We start from the raw sequence: 20,749 nt of genomic DNA on the forward strand, positions 1-20,749 counted from the left end.
GCCCTGAAGAAGATTCTAAATACAGGGTGAGTGAAACTGGCCTGTGACCCATGTGGTTTGACTTCCATAATTCTCAGGCACTGACTCTCCTTTCTGGCCCCTGAGCCATTAACCCCAAAGTTTTGCCTCAACTTCCAGCATCCCTTAGCAAAGATTTGTTTTAGCTTCTGTTCTGCAACAACAAGGAGGTAAGGTCCCTTGAAACCTTAGTGATTCGGTCAGTGGTTAAGGCAGGGTAATTTACTGTAAGATCAATTTCTGTTTTGATTTCACTGGTGTGGAAACATTGGGAAAAAAGACAATGGCTTATCCTCCCTTCCTTCCTTGATCCCCAGGGCATAGGTAAGGGAAGATTTAATCTTCTAAAACTGTTAAATTAGGAGTCAGGGGAAGATAGCCACTTAGGGACTTGTACAGTGAGAAGCAGAAGTGGCTAGAGTAGCAAGATTTTCTCTGAGACGAGGAACAGAGGTCTGTGGACCCAGAAGAAATGGAGACCAGCAGCTGTTCCCAAATACCATCTGGTCACAGTGCCAGAGTCTCAGTGAGAGGTGGTTACTGTGGTGCCCCTTGGGGGGCTGGATCCAAGTGCTGGGACTCCTCATCTTTGAAAGAATTCCTTTGCTGCAACTTGGCACAAAAGTGACTACACTGTTGGCCTCCAAGGTACCTCCTAGGATTTGGACAGAGAATGTCACAGTGTCCTCCCTGAAACTTCTGTAATGCTTAAGAGCCCTGGCTCCTGTCACATAGTTATTCAATAAACATTTACCAAGCACCTACTATGTGCCAAGCATTTTTCTAGGCACTGGGAGGACAGCAATGAACAAAACTGACAAACATCCTGTTTACAAGGAGCTTAGGTTTTTGGGACCAAGCGGGCAATATTAAAATAAGATGCTTAGGGGAGTCTGGGTGGCTCAGTCAGTTAAGCGTCCAGCTCTTGGTTTCAGCTCAGGTCATGATCTCAGGGTTGTGAGGTCATGCTTCATGGTGGGCCTGGAGTCTTCTCGAGATCCTCTGCCTGTCCCTCTTCATCTGCCGCTGCCCTCACTCGTACTGTCTCTCTCTTTCCCTCTAAAATAAAATAAAATAAATAAAATCTTTATAAATATAAGCTGGTTAATAAATAGTTTCAGGTAGTGATAAGGACTCTAATAATATATAATATAATATAATATAATATAATATAATATAATATAATATAATATAAATAATAATAAAGCAGGGAGAAGCACCTGGGTGGCTCAGTCGGTTAAGCGTCTAACTCTTAATTTCAGCTCAGGGTTGTGAGATCAAGCCCCACGTCAGGCTTTGTGGAGCCTGCTTGAAATTCTTTCTCTCCATCTGCCCCTCTCTTTTTCCCTTCCTCTCTAATAATAATAATAATAATAGTAATAATAATACTAAAGCAGGGAAATCTGGTAAAGCATGAGATGAGATGAGGCTAGTCTTTAGATAGGTGGTCAGGCCTCTCCAAGGAGGCAACATTTGATCTAGGATATAGAGATAACAAGGAATCAGCCGTGAGAAGATCTGAAGTAATGGCATGTACAAAGGCCCTGAGGTAGGAGCCTACTTGGCTTGTGTAAAGAATAGTAAGAAAACTCATGTGTCTGGAATGTTGTGAATGAAAAGGGGAAAGATAAACAAGATATTATATCTTATTATCATAAGTAAGAGTGGGAAGGGGCCATAAAGATATGAAATAAGATCAGAGAAGTCTGCAAAGTCCAGATCATATAGATCTTGTAGGCCATGATAAAAAAAAAAAATGCAACAGGGAGTTGCTGAAGCATTGTAAGCAGGGGAGTAAATGATCTGACGTCTGTTTTAAGATGATCATTCTGGCTGTGTGCAGAGATTGGGCTGGAATGAGACAAGAATGGAGACAGGGAAAGCAGTTAAGAGGTTTTGGTAACTATCAGTTAGGTTTTCTGGATCAGAGGAGTAACAGTGGACATGCTGAGACAGGCTGGTTTTGGAAAAACTTGGAAGATAAAGCAAATCGGACATGCTGATGGATTAGTCATGTTAGAGGAAGCAGGAGAGGCAGGAAAAGAAAATCACGAAGATGGACTTGTGGATATTGTGAGCCTGAGCAAATGGGTAGATTGGGGTGTCATTTCCTGGCATGCAGACAAGTGGGGAGAAGTAACATCCCTGCCTCAGAGGAAAGGGATTCATAAAACAGGGTCTGGATTAGACCTGAGGAGGAATATGGTGGGGGAGGGCAGGAGTAGAAGATGGATCACGTAGAGACCGATGGTGCAGGTAAGGGATTTCCCTGCTGTTAGTGTTTGGTTTTCTGTGAAGGAGGAGGCAAAGTCATTTGTTGCGTGCAAGGGGAATTGTTTCTTGGCTGTGATGTTGCGGAGGGTGGAGAAGGTCTGGAAAAGCCCTTGTGAAGAACTGAAGAGCAATCCTGCTGGGGAAATGTGGAAAGGAGTCGCCCAGCTGAGCGTGGAGACTATTCTGGGTCACATTGTGTCCCCTACAAAACATGTGGTATCCTAACCCCTGGTACCGCTATATGACATAAGCAAGTTCTGGGTGTACCCAGAGCATCTTTTGTTCAACGTGTCTTGTCTGCCTTCACCGTCTGCTCTAAATGACCCCAGTGGACTTGGAATAGTCAATTCCAGAGAGTTGACTCCTGTGTTAGACTGGGTCCTCCAAGATGCAGACACCAGGCAGGATTAAGTGTGCCAGGATTTGATTAGGGAAACTGAAAGGAAGTAGGGAGGAATCAGGGAGGCCAGGAGAACCACCAGACCATGATGCCAGTCCGACCCCGAGTGAAGGCGAGGGAGCAACAACTGGGTAAAGCATCCGAGCCCTGCCACGTGGTCTCAGGAAGGTTCAGCAAAGCCATTGGGGAGTTCTGGAACCAAGCTGACAACACAAGAGTCCCCTGTACTCATAGGAACCATCTGTCATAGCGTGTGGGCTGCACTCAGTCACTGGCAGGGAGCAACCTGACTCCACACCAGCACCGTCACAGATTTCAAAGGGCAACAGTTGGGGTCCTCGGTCAGTGACGCTCCCTGTAGTAGGAGCTCTCTGAGCCACATTCTTGTGTGCCACATCTCCCATCGAATCAACATTTAACCCAGGTTTAGATTTAGTTTTGTCTTGTCCCTTCTGGATCCTTTGAGTTCCAGCCAACGGCACATGATTGAATTTGCCACATGCTACTTCCCAGCCCAGCCTGGAAGAACTCCTGTGTGCTGACCTCTGTGCCCTTACCTCTCTGTTGGCTGGATGTTGATGTGCACATGTTAAAGATGGCAGAGCCTGGTCCCTGAGTGACTATGGTCCCTGAGAGCCCATTGCCCTTCCTTTTCCTGATAAGCTGTTTGAACTGTGTTGACATGAGTGAAAAGTAAATTTCTATTGCATTTGAGCTGTGATACATTCTGCTCTATTTGTTAGAGCAGTAAGCTTGCCCGAGCTACCAAACTGCCATGGGCCAGCTATGAGAAAGATAGTAAAGATGTCTGGGATACAGGAGAAGGAGGGAGAGAGTGAAGAGAGCATTTGACTTACAGAAGTTCTGTTGATACATGACTTTTTAGGAGTATGGAGTTGGGTTGTGCTGGGATCACTCACACAGGCTGATGGGGAATTATCCCGAGTGAGTAGACTGACTGATGGTCCTGGTATACTTCTCTGGGCCAGTATCTCTCCTGCTTTCTCATGCCTCTGCTTGTAGTGAGGTACCCACCCCTTTTATTTTGACTTCTCCTGCCATTTGTCCTCCAAGCTAAGGTATGTGTGGGAAGCCCGGGAGCCCCACTCTTGTTTTCTTCCAGCCCATGCCTCTAGGATCCTAAGAGATGCTTCCCAGACCTTGGTGTGGGAGGGAGGAGGCTCGTGTCTAATCCCAGCTCCTCCCCTAACTCTCTCTGTGGCCTTCAACAGGGCCTTTCCCCTCTCTGGCCTCAGCCTCCCTCTCTGAACAATGAAGGGGACTGGACCTGCTGACCTCTGGCCCCTTCCCACTCTTACTTTGGGTTTATGAACTTGTGACTTTGGGAAACAAACCCCTAAGAAATGGAAGGAGAGCAGGTTTCCCTCTGTCCAGCAGAGGGGAGCAGTTCCCCACAAACTAGCACCTAGTCAGCGAGCAGGCTGTGTCAGGCAGTGCAGGCCCAGCTTTCAGAGGCTTTCAGAGCAGAAAGGAGCCAGAGTTCCAGCACGAGAGACCCTGCCCCAAGATGGTGAGCATAGCGAAGCCCTCCAAGGCCTTCTCAGCCCTGTGAAGTCATTCAGGCCCACCATGCCTCTCCTGCAGAGAAAGGGTGGGTCAGCCACTGAAAATTAGTGGGGCTCTAGCTTTGCCAGTTTGATGGGAAGGAGGAAGTTTATATAAGTTCCAAACACAAGACAGGCCAAAACAGACAAACAAAAGGCTCACCGAAGCCAGGTGTTACTCCTAGATTGACAAGTCTCCAATGGAATGGGACTTCAGACTTCGGGTTGTGGTTTCCGTTGTGCCCTCAGATCAGGCCACCTCAGAATGTGACCTTATTGGGAAGGGGGTCAGTGCAGATATAATGTGTTGAGTTCATATGGGACTGGGGTGGACCCTTAATCCAATATGCCTGGTGTCCTTATAAAATGAGGGGAAATTGGACACAGACACAGACACAGAGGGAAGATGGCCACATGAAGATGGAGGCAGAGGTTGGAATTGTGCTGCCAGAAGCCAGGTAACACCCGGAACTGACAGAAGCTGGAAGAATCTCCCCTACCAGTTTCAGAAGGAGCACGGCCCTGCAACACTTCCAGCCTCCAGAGCAGGGAGACAATACGTTTCTGTTGTTTGAGTCCCCCAGTCTGGGGCATTGTTACGGCACCCCTGGCAAACTCGCACCCTCCGCCCCTCACCTTCCATGGCCGAAGCCGTGAGTGGACTCAGCCCCGCCTCTGTGGCAGGATTTGTCACACTGCACCGCATTTGTGCTGCTCTCGGTTTTCATTTAGAATGTGTGCACCTTGAGCTGGACTGCTCCTGCTAATGCCTCACCTGGCCCTTGTGAGCATCTGAGCTGTGGTCCCTGCTCCACGCTCCCTTGGGATTGGGAAGAAGACTCCCTCAGCTTCCTCCCAAACACCTCTCATATGGGCTATTCGTTTCCTCTCTGGGCTTCCTGTCCACACAGGGCAGCTCTGACCCAGAGAAGGTTCTTTATGTTGGACAAAAATATGCCTCCCTACAGCTTCAGCCTGCCAGTCCTTGCTGTGTACTCTAGGGCCACAAAGAACCCTCTGTACCCTCTGCCTTTAAACATTTGCACACAGGAGCCTTATACCCTTAAAAATTATCTGGTCCCTAAGCCCCCAGAACTTCCTCATTGGTGTAGTTTACTGATGACCCCCTTACCTAGACAGTTCCAGGTGTTAAACTCCCCCTTGTAGTTAGGGACCAAGATTAGACATGATACACCTGGTGTCTGTTCTAACCAGAGTCAGGGGGTCAAGAGCATCACCTCCCTGGTTCTGAACTCAGTACCTCTGATGATGTAGCCTAAGACCACCTGAAAGACTGTGACTATTACAATTTCAGGAGAGGGATGAGAGATAATAAGTTCCTTGGCACCAGGAACACTTCCATGGGTACAGAGGTGGTGCGAGGACGATAAACTGCCTGCCAGAGGAAGGAGTGGTATCCATCCAGGTGCTCAAGCGAGAATTCTTGCTTCTGAATTTGACCTCTTTCTATCCTTTACCTATCGAATAGATTTTATCTCCAAGTCTCCCTAAAATCTGTTTCTCCTTTCCCCACTGCTCCATCATCTCTAACCTGGATCCCTGCGACAAGTTTCCCTGTCTTTAGACTTGCTCCCAGCAATCTTTTCTCCTCACTACACTTATAGCGAGATTCCTGATTTGGAAATGCGATCATGTGACCTACACACACACACACACACACACACACACACACACACACACACAAAACCTACCCACCCACCCCCGTGTTTTCAGGATGAAACCCAGTGTCACCATGGCCTGCCTCCTAGCCTCACTCCCCACTCACTGTGTGATCCAGCCTTACTAACTTAAAAGAGGAGTGGTCATTTGCCTTTGGCCTCTGCGTGTATTCATACCTGGAAGATTTTCTTTCATCTCTGTTTTCCCATCACACCCTCCCACCTAGCATATGCCGTCTACCAGGAAGGATTCTTGGATACAAACAAGATCCTATTCAGGCTAGCCCCAATGACAGGACATGTATTAGGGGGACAGCAGGAGGACTCACAGAGTCAGCAGGAGCCTGGAGGCCAGGCTCAAGAATGAAGCAGCTCTGAATGGCCAAGAAGCGGAGGCCGGTGTATTAGGTAAGACTTGCATTTGACTGTAAGTCACAGACACATGAAAAACAGACACAGAACAACACAGTGCTCTGTTTTTCAGCCATCTACAAAGAAGCGCAAAGATGAGAAATCCAGGGCAGGCTCAAGACTTGAGGATGTTGGGGCTGACTTCTTGATGTTTGATGAAGTGCTAAGTGACGGAGGAAAGACATCAGGGTTCGAAGCTGACGGCCAAAAAAGAATTCTTGAGACGTCTTTGGTGCAAAAAGGTGGTTTTATTAAAGCACAGGGACAGGACCCGTGGGTAGAAAGAGCTGCACCAGGGGTCATGAGAAGTGGCCGATTATATACTTTCAAGCTGGGAGGGGGTTAGGGTTAGTGCAGTCTCTAAGGAATTTTGGAAGCAAGGTTTCCAGGACCGTGAGGGGCTAGCTATTGTTGGGAAAAGGTCTTGAACTACCATCTAATAAAACCTTACTCATGAGACCCTTCGGTGGGCCATATACTTGGGGGATGATTGCCAATACGTGTCTTGGGGAGTTTAGACATAAAAGAAATTTCTAAAGGAATTTTTATATGTTAAAGTAGACTTTCGGGATCCTGGAGGGGTCTGGCTAAGATTGCCTTTGCCCTTAGCAAAGTATTAACATCAAGGCAGTGGAGTCCCTAGAGGAATGTCACTCTGCCTGTTTCAAGGACTTGTCAGTGGGCTGTAGGTAGTAAGGAAATTTAGTAATTTCTCTTCTGCCTTTGTTCCTCACATCATCAAGCATTAGACCCACATGTTAGGCAGAAAGGATAAGGAAGCAGGACCAGAACATGGGCCAGCACAGCTCCCTCCCTCCTCAGGCACCCTCCCAGAAGCCATGTGCAGCAACTTCTGCCATCTCATTGACAAGAACTGGGTCATTCAGTGTGATGGTTAATTTCATGTGTCACTTTGGCTAGGCCATGGCATTCAGATACTGGGTCAAACATGTCTGGATGTTGCTGTAAGGGAGTTTTTAGATAAGAGCATTTAAATCAGTAGGCCAGTAAAGTGAACCTCCGTAATGGAGGTACACCTCACCCCGTCCGTTGAAGGCCTTCAGACAAAGACTGAGGCCTTTGGAGGATTTGGCCCCCTGGCTGTAGTTTGGAAGCCTCTGTCTGAGGGTAGCAGACAAGGGATAGAAGGTACGGGGTGGAGGGGGTGGTAATAGGAGAGGGGAGGAAACTGGCACGAGAGCAGAGTGGGATACTGGCAAAAGAGAAGCCCTTTAAATCTTCCAGGGACAGACGAAAGGAAATTCTTTGATGTTACTCAACAGTTCACCTGCCTGGAAGAAAAGGGTGAAAAGATCTGTTTAGCTGGAAAGGTGTCTCTGCCATCTCAGGGTTGGCTGGCATCCTCCTGCTGGCCAGATGCCAAGATGCATTCAGCTCTCTGTGATTTGTTCCTCCTGAAAACAGCAGGTGGAGAAATCTCTCTCTCAGCACCATGGCAACCAGATCTCATTCTCCTGTAACAGGAGAACTGGCGAGTGCACCCTTGCAGGCGCTGATCCATTAGCGTGCACTAAGCTCCTTTCAAGGCCAGGCCCTGTGCTGAGGGGTTGGAATGCAGAGATGCATAAACGGAAGCCCCCCGCTTTACAGGAGTCCTCAGGCTGGCAGAGGAGACGGATGTGCCCAGCCATCCGCATCCTAAGTCATCCAGAGAAGGGACAGACACAGGGCTGCCGGAGCCGCTCCTCCCCGGGATCCAGGAACTGACCTGCGCGGCTTCTCTGATGAGCTGAGCTTGACTTGAATTTGGCAGTCAGTTAGAGTTGGTCCAGAGCAGGAGCTGGGGAAGCTCGAGAGCTGTGGCACCTTTGGAGAATGGCAAGCATGGCCCGAGCCCAGGGCTCTTGAGGGTGCTGGAGACGGACAGGGAGAGATGCCCAGGCTGAAGCAGAGTGCTGCGCTGCCGTGCTCTCACTCCAGTCAGCCACAGCCTACTGCCCAATCCAGGAGCCGGTTTCCAGCCCCCCCCCTTTTTTTAACCCCTTTCCTTCTTTTATTTTTTTTTTAAGATTTTATTTATGTATTTGAGAGAGAGAGCACAAGAGGGAGGGAGAGGGAGAGAGAATCTGAAGCAGACTCCGTGCTGAGTTCAGAGCCCGATGTGGGGCTCGATCCCACAACCGCAAGAAACCAAGAGTCGAAGGCTTAACTGACTGAGCCACGCAGGCGCCCTACCCCTTTCCTTCTTTTAAAAAAAATCCTCTCTTGATACCACAATGATCACGATAGCATGATACCACCTTCCTCTACCTTCTTCTGCAGTTCTGGCTGCTCTTACCCATTCTTCTTATTTCCTCCCTTGCCTCCTTAAATTCTGACCTTCTTCTTAGGCTACACTGCCTCTGGACATATTAGGAACCTCTCCATCTCTATTTTCCCTTGTGTATTGGTCTCAGTTTCTTCTACCACAAGATTAGCCCTCTACACATGTCTGGGAACGTGGTGGCAAGAACCCCAATGTGGCAAACGTTATGGAAACACATTTCCCCCATATCCATCTATTGATCCTGGAGAATGAGTCTGACTGGCACTGGTTGGGTCATATGCCTGCCCAAGACCCATCACTGTTATCCTAGTGGTGGGGCAGTATGGTTCATGATGAGGGAAATCAGGCTCCATGACTGGCCCCACCAAGGTCGCATGGAGTGAGTGAAAAGGCAGTTTCCAAAGGCAAGTGTGTCAGTCAGGGTTCTGGTCAGGAGACAGAAACTACACGATGTTAACAGGGAGAGTTGAATGTAAATGATTATTAACTGATAACAGAGGCTTGACCACCAAGGGGTAAGGAGAGCTCTAAAAAAATATAGGGACAGATGAAAACAAAATGTGCTATATACATGCTATGGAATATTATCCCACCATAGAAGGAAGGACATTCTGACATACGCCATAACACAGATGAACTGTGAAAGCAGTATGCTAAGCGAAATCGGGAAAAGTACAAAAGATACTGCATGATCCCGCTTACGTGAGGCCCCTGGAAAAGGCAAGCTCATGGAGTCAGAAAGTAGAATAGAGGTTACAAGGGCCTGGGGGCAGGGAATGGGGACTTACTGTTTAATGGGGATGGAATTTCAGTTTGGGATGATGGAGAAGTTCTGGAAGTAGATCGTGGTGATGGTTACCCAACATTGTGAGTGTACTTAATGCCACTGAATTGTACACTTAAAAGTGGTTACAATGATCAATTTTATTTATGTAAAATTTTCCACAATTTTTATAAGTCTACAGGCAGGGCGGATATAATAGCCGGCGCTAATCTAGCCCTGAGGCAGAAGACCCAAGAAAGAAACCGACCTGGGAAGGGCCATCCCCCCGCTGAGAGTCAGACCCCCTGGAGGGACCTTCTGAGGCCCTTTTCCCTCACACACAGAGGTGCAGTTTAAAGGAGCACAGGTCACTGCAGCTGGGCTTTGTCATTGAGTTCGATTTGGGTCAGTCTTACATGGGTTTGACTGAGGAACAAGAGCAGGTCTCCGAATGCCATACATGGCCTCACCCAAGACCACTTGGGCATCAAGAGAAGCAGGTGAATTTGTATCAGTCGGGTAGAAAGGTTGTCCCAGTTGGGTGTTTGAACAGTATGAGGGGGTGTTCAGACGCGTGGTCGCGATTGCTATCGGAGCATCAGTGCTTGAGAAACGGCCATGACCTTGTGAATATTCCTATTTCTGTAGCATGCAGACAGGATGACCAACCCCACAGGATGGCAGGTGGTAGCAGCAGGGGCCGCCTGGCCCAGGCAGACCGTGTGACTGCACCAAGTTTCGTGAACAAGGAATGCAGTCATGGCACCCCTGCCCTCACAACGCAGCACCTCCAGGGTCCACGGTGTGTCCTCCCCAGGCACTGGGGGTATTGCTCTCCCCTGACCCCACAGAATCGGCACAAGCCATTCTACCACCTGTACCTTCATCTTTCATTCAGTCGCCCCCACCACGTGCCCAGACTTTCTGTCCAGAAGGGACAAGTGCAAGAGTGACAAGGGCGTTTTTACAGGATTTACAGAAACCTACCACAGAGGATTCAGTGAGCAGGGCTCTCAACCAGGTGGCCATCATCTTTGTGATCTAGGACCATCTCAGGTCAACGAGAAAACCCAGGTAGCTGAAACAATTAAATTTGTGTCCTCTCGCTCCATTTTTGGGTCCCTTTCTTACTTTTAGGGGAAAAAAGGAGCATGATGATCAGGAATGGTCAGGATAGAATCCCAGATTTTCAAAATAGACTTATATGGCTCACCAGCCCTTTTGTCCTGATCATTATTCAGGAAGCACCAAGGAGAGATGGTCCCAGGCTAAGCAGGGCACATTGAGTGAACATTAATCGACTTGAGCTGCCATAACAAAATACTGCAGCCTGGGTGCCTTAGACAATAGACATTTACCTTCTCACCCTTCTGGAGGAGCCCACCATCAAGGGGCTGGCAAATCCATGTTCTGGTAAAAGCCCCCTCCTTGGCTTGTAGGGGACCACCCTCTCACCATGTGCTCACATGGCCTTTGGTATTATCCATGGTCTGGTGTCTCTTCCTCTTTTCGTAAGGATACCAGTTCTACTGGATCAGGGCCCCACATATGACCTCACTGAACCTTAATTACACCCCTAAAGACCCTGTCTCCTAATACAGTCACATTGGGGGTTAGGGCTTCACTGTGAATTTAGGGGGGAACACAGTTCAGCCTGTAATAGTAACCCAGCTGAGAGGAGGTGACAGGGGTAAAGTTAGATGTCTGCAAGTTAAGTTTGAAGGAGACTGTTCCAGTGTCGGATAATGCCACATGCCTGCAGATGACAGACAGCAGGACCAGACCATGACATATCTTGACAATGGGCCGTCTCTTGGGTGGCCTCTGCATTATCAACTATAGGCAGTATGGAAAGCTGAAAACAAAACACGGTTTTGTTTCAAGGGCTGTAAGGGCCCACGTCGGTTATGGAGCTGCTGTATTCCTTAGTGCCTAGAACAGTGCCTGCACATCACAGGTGCTCAATAAGTTAAGTCATTGGGCTTCTTTGCCTATCTCATTCTTTTAAACTCTTTTATTTCCATTTTATTTTGCTGAGTTTTTGTCATTCCTGCCTTCTGTGTCCTTAATATTTTCAGCAGTGTTTTTTCTCCCTTGGGCTGTTTTCTGTTTTTCTTCATTTTCTTTTTTCCACTTTTGTCCTGAGCTCACGGTTCACCTCCTGATGCCTTACCATCTTTTCCCTGTACTCTTTCTCCTTAGAGGCAGTCCCTTTGTCAAGTCATTTAAATGGCTGGAAGTTGTTCGCTTATAGCTTTTGTCTGCTCTATGGCAGCATTTTCCTGGGAAGCGTTTCACATCTGCCACTTGCTTTTTCTATCCGTTTCCTGGGCATGGAGAGATCCTTTGCGTTTTCCTCTTGATGAATCCTCTTGGAACAAGTGGAGTTTTCCCCGGACCAGCTCTTTGCAGGAGCGTCATGTGGGAGGGGTTGGAGCAATGCTCCTCATCAGCTGGATTTTCCTGATGACCCAGGGTTTACACATGAGCTTGACCAACCTTCACTTCTCAGCTTAGGCATGTCTGGGCAAGTTTGGCAACCCAAACTCCCTCTGCCAAGGAGATTTGCATGATTTGATTTTCATTTATGTATTCATCTGCTGCCTGAATGCTGAGAGAAGAAGTTTATGTCCCACTGCCTGGGGGCAGAGAGAGAGGGTGGAAAGACAGGGTGTGTGCAGCCAGGCTCATGAGAACCAGGTTTGTAGCAGTCTGGAGAGAGTTGCTGCAGGCAGCAGAAGACAGAGCTCTTCTGCTTTGGGGCCAGATGCTCGTGTGAGAGACCAAAACATGGCAGAGAGGGCAAGCGCTTCTCCTGCCCTGCCAGGATCAGGGGCTCAGGAACAGGGGCCGAGAGGAACGCAGCCCTGCTTTGGCATCATGTGAACTGGAATCTTAGGTTACAGGGGACAGAAGCCAGCCTGACCAACGCATGCAGGCACCCAAGCTTTTCTTTCTCCTTCCACCTTCTCCATGTTGCCTGTGCCGCCGTCAACAACAGGACCACCCTCCCCACATCTTGCCACCCCTGGCCGCCTCCTGGCCCTGGACCCAAGCTTGGCCTAGCACCTTTTAAGACCTAGTTAGGAGTCTAAATGTTTGAACATCTTAATCAAAGTGGAATCTATTGTAGATCACAAGATCAAAGGAGGAACTGAGTATCAGCCTCTGTATAGATGGGGCCCTGCTTCAGGTGGCTCAGCCGGAATCCTCTTTGGACTTCCCTTCAAATTCAAATTCCTGGAGAGAGAGCCTTATGTTTATCAATAATATGAGAAAAGAACTAACATACATCAGCTGCCAAAGGCTAATGTCGTCTGCTTTGCTTTTGCTTTTATAGAATAAACACCAATACAGTATCATGCTTGAGCCTGTCCTCCCTGGAGATTGCCTGACCATTTCATTTATTCATTTAAGGTCAAAGGAACCAAATGATAGCAAAGGCGAAACCTTTTTTTTTAAGATTTTATTTATTTGCAAGAGAGAGAGAGAGAGGGTGTGAGCATGATTGGGGGGAGGGGCAAAGGGAGAGGAAGAAGCAGACTCCCAGCTGACCAGGGAGCCCCGCTTGGGGCTCAATCCCAGGACCCTGAGATCATGACCTGACCGAAGGCAAACACTTAACTGACTAAGCTACCCAAGTGCCCCAGCCAATCGCCAAACTTAATCATCAATAACCCTATACTCTTTACCATGGGTAAAAAACAACCAACCACTCTTTTCACTATGGGTTTCAAGTTAAAATATGATATTTCTTTGGAAATGTCTATTCCTTTTATAATTTTTACATAATCTAGGTTACTGTGGCCCTTGGGTCTTCATTTAGCTACTAAGAAGATTTGATCTCAACTGAGTTCCATCCATATCACCTATTGGCATGAGCTGTGAGGAGCTCAGATGAAATGCTTGCTGAAAACCTACCTAAACCCAGCTCAGCAGTCTAAGAGGAATTCTGATGGGGAGAATTTGGAGAGGACTAAATTTGGGAAGGACTCAATTAAATCGATAAAAGGATTAAAAATTGGACCTAAGTAAGAAAAAGAATTCATGGAGAAGAAAAAGATGTTTCATTACACAGAGAAATTAAAACCTGAAGCAATTACCATTGAGATTTTTGTTTAGGAAATGAGTACCGACTACCTACTGGGTGCCAAATGATGTACTTCCTGCTAACGGTGCCAAAAAAGATGAGACCTAGGCCCGGAGCTCATTGAGCAGTGGAGAAAGCATGTTTCTGAGGAGTCATCAGGAACTGGGATCAACAATCTACTATATTTTAGGGGCGCCTGGGTGGCTCAGTCGTTAAGCGGCTGCCTTCGGCTCAGCGCGTGATCCCGGCGTTATGGGATCGAGCCCTACATCGGGCTCCTCCGCTGGGAGCCTGCTTCTTCCTCTCCTACTTCCCCTGCTTGTGTTCCCTCTCTCGCTGGCTGTCTCTGTCAAATAAATAAATAAAATCTTAAAAAAAAAATCTATATTTTAATTGACTTTTTTTCCTGATTATAAAAACAATGCATGCTTATTGAAGAGAATTTGGGAAACAAAGAAGAAATTTAAAATTGTCTCTAATGCTGCCAGCAGAAATAATCACTGTTAATGTTTTTTTGTAAATATATTTGATTATAATAAACAATGACATTGATTAAATGCATTCTAGTGCTAGACTCTCATTTCATCATTAGCCCTATGAAGTGGGTACCACCATCATCGTCCTCGTTTTACTGATGAAGAAACAGGTTCTGAGGTTAATCTCAAAATCCCATGACTAGGAATTGGCAGAGGTAGAACTAATCCAAGACTCATCGTGTCTTCTTCTTAAGCTCTCAAGCAGCCAAGGGACCAGAAGGACCCAGCAGCCAAGGCTTTGTCACCACAGGGTCAAGGCACTTCTGAATACAACTCATGGCTGCAGCTCAGATCGGACTTTCAGGGGACTAATGCCCAATTCCTATGGAGAGACAAGGGCTGAACTAGCTGTACTGTCTAAAAATAAAAACAAAACAAAACAGAAAAACTGGGTTTCTTTGAGAACTCTTTAGTAGTAACGCAAGGGGCAGAAAAGAATTCTTTGTCACTCTGCGAGGAGGGCACCGTGAAGCCAGAAGGCAGTGCCTGCTAAGGTAGTGCTGCCACCTAGTGGCACTAGTGATATAGGACACTGTGTCCCGCAAGACCAGCCCTGAAAACACTCCCTGGGAGGAGGAGAAATATTTGGAGAGAACTTTACAAGAAATTGGAAGTCTTGCATTAGCAGGTAGGGACAAGAGTTATAACTGCTAATGTCACCCCCTCACTCTCCCTATAACCTGATAGGGGATGAAGAAACTCAGATTATGTATATTTTCCTATAATCATAAAAAATGTTTTCTTCTATACTTTATTATAATGAAATTACCTCTGATGTTCACGCATCTTCAGTACTTAGTGGATCTACTAGGTCATGTTCAGGAGCTGGTGGACTGGCATCTAACATCAAGAGCAGGGCACAGAGTAAGGGATCAAAAAGTGCCATCTGGGGGGTGACTGGCCGGCACGGTTGGTAGAGCGTGGTGAGTTTGAGCCCCACGTTGGGTATAGAGATTACTTTAAAAACGAAATGAAACAAAACAACGTGCCGTGTGTTGGATTCGTCCGTTTCGCCCTGCCTGGGACGAGAGGCTCTCAATCATTGCAGCACTAATGACAGCAGGAGGCCCTCCTGCCCAGGCGCCCATGCATACTGACTACCTGACTCACTTGTCCTTGTGAGTCTCTTTTTGAACTAACTTAGAGGATTGTGATCATCGTTTTACATCTCCGTTCGTTAGACAAAATAAGTTTAAAATAAAGAGATGTACGTCAAAAACAAAAAAGTTTCGGTTTTCTGGGTCTTCTGTCAAAGACAGATGAAAAGTCCCATGCAGGACGTCTGTGGGATTAGATATATTGTAGAACATAAGCACTGAATCTCAGGTTCAGGGGTGGACTTCAAGGAGTCTACAGAGCCCCCGAATATTAGGCAAAATAGAGTTTGTCTGAAAATGTGTGTGTGTGTGTGTGTGTGTGTGTGTGTGTTTTTCCTGGGGAGAGTTTCATGAGCTTTCATCAGCTTCTGCAAATGATGCATACCCAAAGAGAAGGTTCAAAATCATTGCTGGGAACCCCTCAGGAGGTTCCTCAAATCATGGGGTTCTCTAATGTTGATCAATATCGCATGCACTACTATGAGGAATTAATCAGAATTATTAGCTTTAAATAAATTAATAAGTGATGATGCTGGTCAGGCAGACTTTCATCCTTTTCTCCTTTAGACCTGCAGATCCAACTAAAGATAGAAGTCTGTGTGAAAAGGTGAAAGGGCATTGGGCAACAATAAGGGAATTCCTCCCCCTCCCACCCCCGCAGCCCCACATACACCCCCACCTCTGCCCCCGGTTCTGGGTTTGGCTCTACCCTGTAAGAGCTTGGTGGTTTTGGGTACTTAATGCCCCTGGCTCTCATTTTCCTTATCGGAATAGTAAAAGCATGTAAAGATATAATTTTTACGTTCTTTTTTGTTATTAAAATTCAGTGATGTAGGAGAATGGCTTTCAAACTTTTTTAGCTTTAAACCCCCATCCTAAGTTTCTGAAGATTCCCTTGGGCCACTCCAAACATTTGATTTAAATTTGAAAGTCCTAGGGGCTCCAGGGAGCACAGTTTGAAAATTACTGTCTCTGGATAATGATGTGAGTCATTGAATTGATATGTGAAGAGGTAACTAACATTCTTAAAGAAGGTTTTACCAAAGAGTAGCGTTTAAATTGAACTTGGATAACTTAGTAAGATTTCCTATTGATTTAAATTAAATCTAGAATTAGGAGCCCCTGTATCTTTCCTTTCCAATTGAATTTCTGATTGATAATCAATTAGCAGAGGCTTCTCATTTAGCATTTTGCACTTTTTTGCTTTCTAGACTGCCACACATCTAATGAAAGAAAACACTTAAAGATTATTGGGTTTAAATGAAGTTCTGGAAAAAGCAAATTTAATCTATAGCAGAAAATCAGAAGAATGGTGGTTGCCTCGGGGCCTTGGAAGGGTGAGGATGAGAATTTGCTGGGAAGGAATACTGGAACATTTGGGAGTGACTTGGGGTTATACATTTGTTAAAACTTAATGGATACGCACTTAAGGTTTTTTTTCATTTCATTGAATTTAAATTTCATATTTAAAATATGTGAATGTAGGGGTGCCTGGGTGGCTCAGTCGCTTGAGTGTGTGTCTGCCTTCAGCTTGGGTTGTGGTCCTGGGGTTCTGGGATCAAGTCCCATGTCAGGCTCCCTGCTCAGCGGTGGGCCTTCTTCTCCTTCTCCTCCCTGCTCATGCTCTCTCGTGCTCTCTCTTCCTCGCTCTCAAATAAATAAATAAAATCTTTAAAAATATATATGTGAATGCATACAATGGAATATTATTCAGCCTTAAAAAGAAAGAAAATGAGGGGCGCCTGGGTGGCTCAATCAGTTAAGCGTCTGCCCTCAGCTCAGGTCATGATCCCAAGGTCCTAGGATTGAGTCCTGCATTGGGCTCCCTGCTCAGCAGGGGGTCTGCTTCTCCCTCTCCTCCCTGCTCATGCTCTCTCTCAAATAAATAAATAACATTTAAAAAAAAAAAAAGAAGGAAAGAAAATCCTGTCACTTGCTGTTATGAGGATGAGCCTTAAGGACATCATGCCAAGTGACATAAGCCAGTCCCAAAAAGGTCTTGTTCAGATGTAGCCATATAGCATCTGCTCATGGCAAACAGACCATCTCTGATTTTTGCCACCAAGTATTTAACCAGCAACCTTATCTAGGTGAGGACACTACGTAAGTGAGGATCTGGCAGGAAAAGGTGATTCAAACAAGGTACCTGAGGAGAGTTTAGTGAAAAAGGACCATTAATAGAGATGTGAACAGGTTCAGGGGATGGCTCCCCTCCATCTGGACCCCACCGAGGTCCCCACCCTTTATATAAGCTTATGCCCCAGCCCTCTCCCTACTCCATCCTAGTTCAGGTGGCCCATCTTTAGTCCCTCTGGGGTGGAGGTGTGGGCTCTGCCAGTGGTTGGCAGCCCCAGTGAGCAGTAAACTTACCTGGGGAACCTTTAAAATACATCAGTGTCTGGGCCCCACCCCCAGAAGTTCTAATTTAATGGGTCTCGGGTGCAGCCGGGGCTTTGGTGCTGTTTAAAAGCTCTCAGGAGATTCCAGCAGGCCCAGATCAATTATTTCAGACTCTCAGGGCTGTAGGACTGGGTACTTTTTCGAATCTCCCCAGTGCACCCAGAGCCAAGAAGCTCTGTTCTGTTTTCTTTCAAAATCTGTTGCTTTGGCATAAACTTGGGGCTCTGTTGTCCTCAGACCTTCCTTTTGAAGTGGATTTCAGAAGTAAAATAATTCAATTTAAAAACTGAGCGTTGATTAATTTCATCCTAATAATACTACTTGGGGTATTGTTAGTATCTCTGGCCAGAGCAGAGTCAAAAACAAGGGAATAGAGAAAAGCAACAACCATATTTCAGAGCAGCATTATGCACAGTAGCCAAAAGGTGGAAACACCCTAAGCGTGCACGGACAAGTGAATGGATAAGCAGAGTGTGATGTGTGCATAAACGGAACACTACTCAGCTTTGAAGGTGATTCTGACACGGGCTACAACATGGATGAACCTTGAGGACATCATGCTAAGTGACATAAGCCAGCCACAAAAGGACAAATACTGCATGACTCCATTTACATGAGGGACTTAGCATAGCCAGATTCATAGGGGCAAAGTAGAAGGGTGGTGGCCAGGGGCTGGGGGGAGGGGAGAACGGGGTAATTGTTCAATGGGCATAGAGTTTCAGTATTGTAAGATGAAAAGCGTTCGAAGGATTGGTTGCACAGCAATGTATTTACACCACACCTAAAAATGATTAGGATGGTAAATTTCATCTGTACATTACCACAATTAGGAACATTTTTAAAGCAGGAATATTTAAATAGTTCAAATTGTACCTTCATACACATGTTAGACAAGAAAAACTCCTCCTCAGTCTTCCTCCTGCCCCAGCCCCTGGGCTTGCTCTGGATACTGGGAGAGCAAAGCTTACCATCTTCCTTTCTTCTTAATCTGACCTGGTAGGAAGACCCCACTGGGCCTGAGAACATGAACTCACTGGAAGAGAAAAACAACTTTGCAGGCTTCTGCTAATTCACCATGTGGTCAGCGAGGGTGTCCTGAGTGAGGGGCTCAGCGTCTAGAAGGAAGCCAGCAAGAACTCCATTGTGGGTGGGTGGGACAACCTGGGGCAGGGCTCGATAGAGGAGGAAGTGAAAAATGGAAGTAAAAACTTCTCTGCATAGTAAGGTAGAAGGGAGAGGATGTTATTTCCACGCATACTACTGTAGGAAGGTGTTCTTCGTAGACATGGAGTCCCCGCTGTCCTTCTCTGAGCCAATGTTTATCCTGCAAGCTGCATATGTGGGCTTCTGGCCAAGAGTCACCTGCAGGGGGGCTGGAGGATCTCAGGGGAAAGGAGGCCCTGTGACATCACCTGGCCCCGGGGAAGAGAGCTCGCAGGGTCTGAGAGACCAGGAACAATGCAATGCCCACCCTGGGCTCCTCTGTTGGAGCTCTCTGGTGACCGGATCCTAAACCAAACTCCCTGCCCCCCCCCCCCGAAAGAGATTGCTGTGGTTTACAGGGTAAAGGTACAGATCCCAGAACAACACCAGCCTGTGTACGCTTCCCCAGACAGGCTCCCTAACCCCGAAGAGGACGGTTCACTTTGAGAAACCACAAGTGAGGCTAGAGCTCGCTATGCCCATGAGAGGACTCTTATACAGCATTTAACATTTCCCCCTTTTAAAAATTTATTTATTTTTATTTTTAAAAATACTTTTATTTATGTATTTGAGAGAGAGAGCGAGAGGATGAGCAGAGGGTGGATGGGTGGCTCAGAGGGAGAAGCAGGCTCCCCACTGAGCAGGGAGCCCGATGCAGAGCTCCATCCCAGGAACCTGAGATCATGATCCGAGCTGAAGGTAGACACTTAACTGACTGAGCCACCCCGGCGCCCCTCGTTTTCCCCTTTTGGTTCTAGGAGCAATAGTTAAGCATCTAGTTTTTAGACACTTTCTCTGCTGTGAAAATCAACAGAGACCAACCAAATGAGATCACTTATTCAGGGCTTGCTATAGCAAAGGAGTCAGTCACCATCACACATTTTGGCAGAGACTCAAAAGCAGGCAGAGGCATGGGAAAGCTTTATCATGGAATGAGGGGAGGGCTGTGGCCATGCCTGGTTGGAGGCTGTTGGCATGTGCGAGCTGTAGGCTGGCTAACTAGAAATGGGGTATTTTATGTGGCTGGTCAGAAATATACATTTGCCTTCTCTGGCAAAATTAGGGGCAAGAATTAGGGAGGCTGTCAGTTATTAATAAAGTGCTGACCCTCTGGGTGTGATTGTTCCAGGGGTTATTGCTTGACTTCCTGGCCTGGTTGGTGGAAAGAGAGATCTGACTTCCTACAAGCCTGACATAGAGAGTGGATTGGCTCCCTGGGCTGGTTGCTGTAGGGTGTAGGTTAGAGGTCTCTTTGTCTGTGTGGTCTGGCCATTGTCCATTTGTATATTCAGTCTCTCACTATCAAACCTTGAAGGGTCTCAGCCCGACAGTCTAGTGATGGTGGATTGCAGGAGTATGAAAGGATGGGCCACCATGGGAAGTGCCGCTTTCATTGCTTCCCCTCTGCTCAGGCCAGTGTGGCAATGGCCTTCTCAGATCAAGGGGGCCAGTGGTCCAGAAGTTCCAGGGGTGCCCACTATCAAGGCTGAAAGCAAGGAGTGGCAGGTAACAACAGGGAAGCCACTTCCACAGTGCGAACCGGCTCAGGAATCACAGTGAGAACCCTTTACCAAATATGTTAAGAGGCAGCTCACCTTGACGGAGGCGGAAGGAAGCACTCCAGTTCCTCTGTCTGTGCAAGATAAGGAATTCCCAGAGAGTGCATCCCTTTGATAAAATCCCTACTATCGACTGAATCGTTATTTCAGAGTTTGCCATTGACAGTGATGTCAGTCAGTCTGTCCTAGCATCAAATTTGCAAACAGCTTCTTTTTTCTGCCCCCTCCCACCATCAGCTGGGCCCACCCTCTAACTAGAAATCCTTCACAAGTGTCTCTGAGAACCATTCTCTGCCACCTGACCCCCTAAGAGTTGGTTTATGATTCTCTTATGGCTTCTGGCTTGCTGTATGGTTTGTCATATTCATATTTAGCTCTCTTAGCCTCCACCAGACCGTGACCTTGGTCACCAGCGGTGCTGGTGCAGGCATTGCAAAATCCAGTGACAGATGACACATTGATGCTCC

The 20,749-nt window shown here is 47.0% G+C and overlaps 1 long non-coding RNA gene across 1 annotated transcript in view; it reads left to right on the top strand.

The window, feature by feature from the left end:
- The window catches only part of LOC103658940, a 23,420-nt gene extending 9,629 nt beyond the window's left edge, over positions 1–13,791 (top strand). The window contains exon 3 of the long non-coding RNA XR_567349.2: positions 13,520–13,791. This is a non-coding gene — a long non-coding RNA (uncharacterized LOC103658940). The remainder of the gene's footprint in view (positions 1–13,519) is intronic.
- The last annotated feature ends 6,958 nt before the right edge of the window (positions 13,792–20,749 follow it).

The sequence above is a fragment of the Ursus maritimus genome, unplaced genomic scaffold, assembly GCF_017311325.1.
Source record: "Ursus maritimus isolate PB19 unplaced genomic scaffold, ASM1731132v1 scaffold_3, whole genome shotgun sequence".
NCBI lineage: Eukaryota > Metazoa > Chordata > Mammalia > Carnivora > Ursidae > Ursus > Ursus maritimus.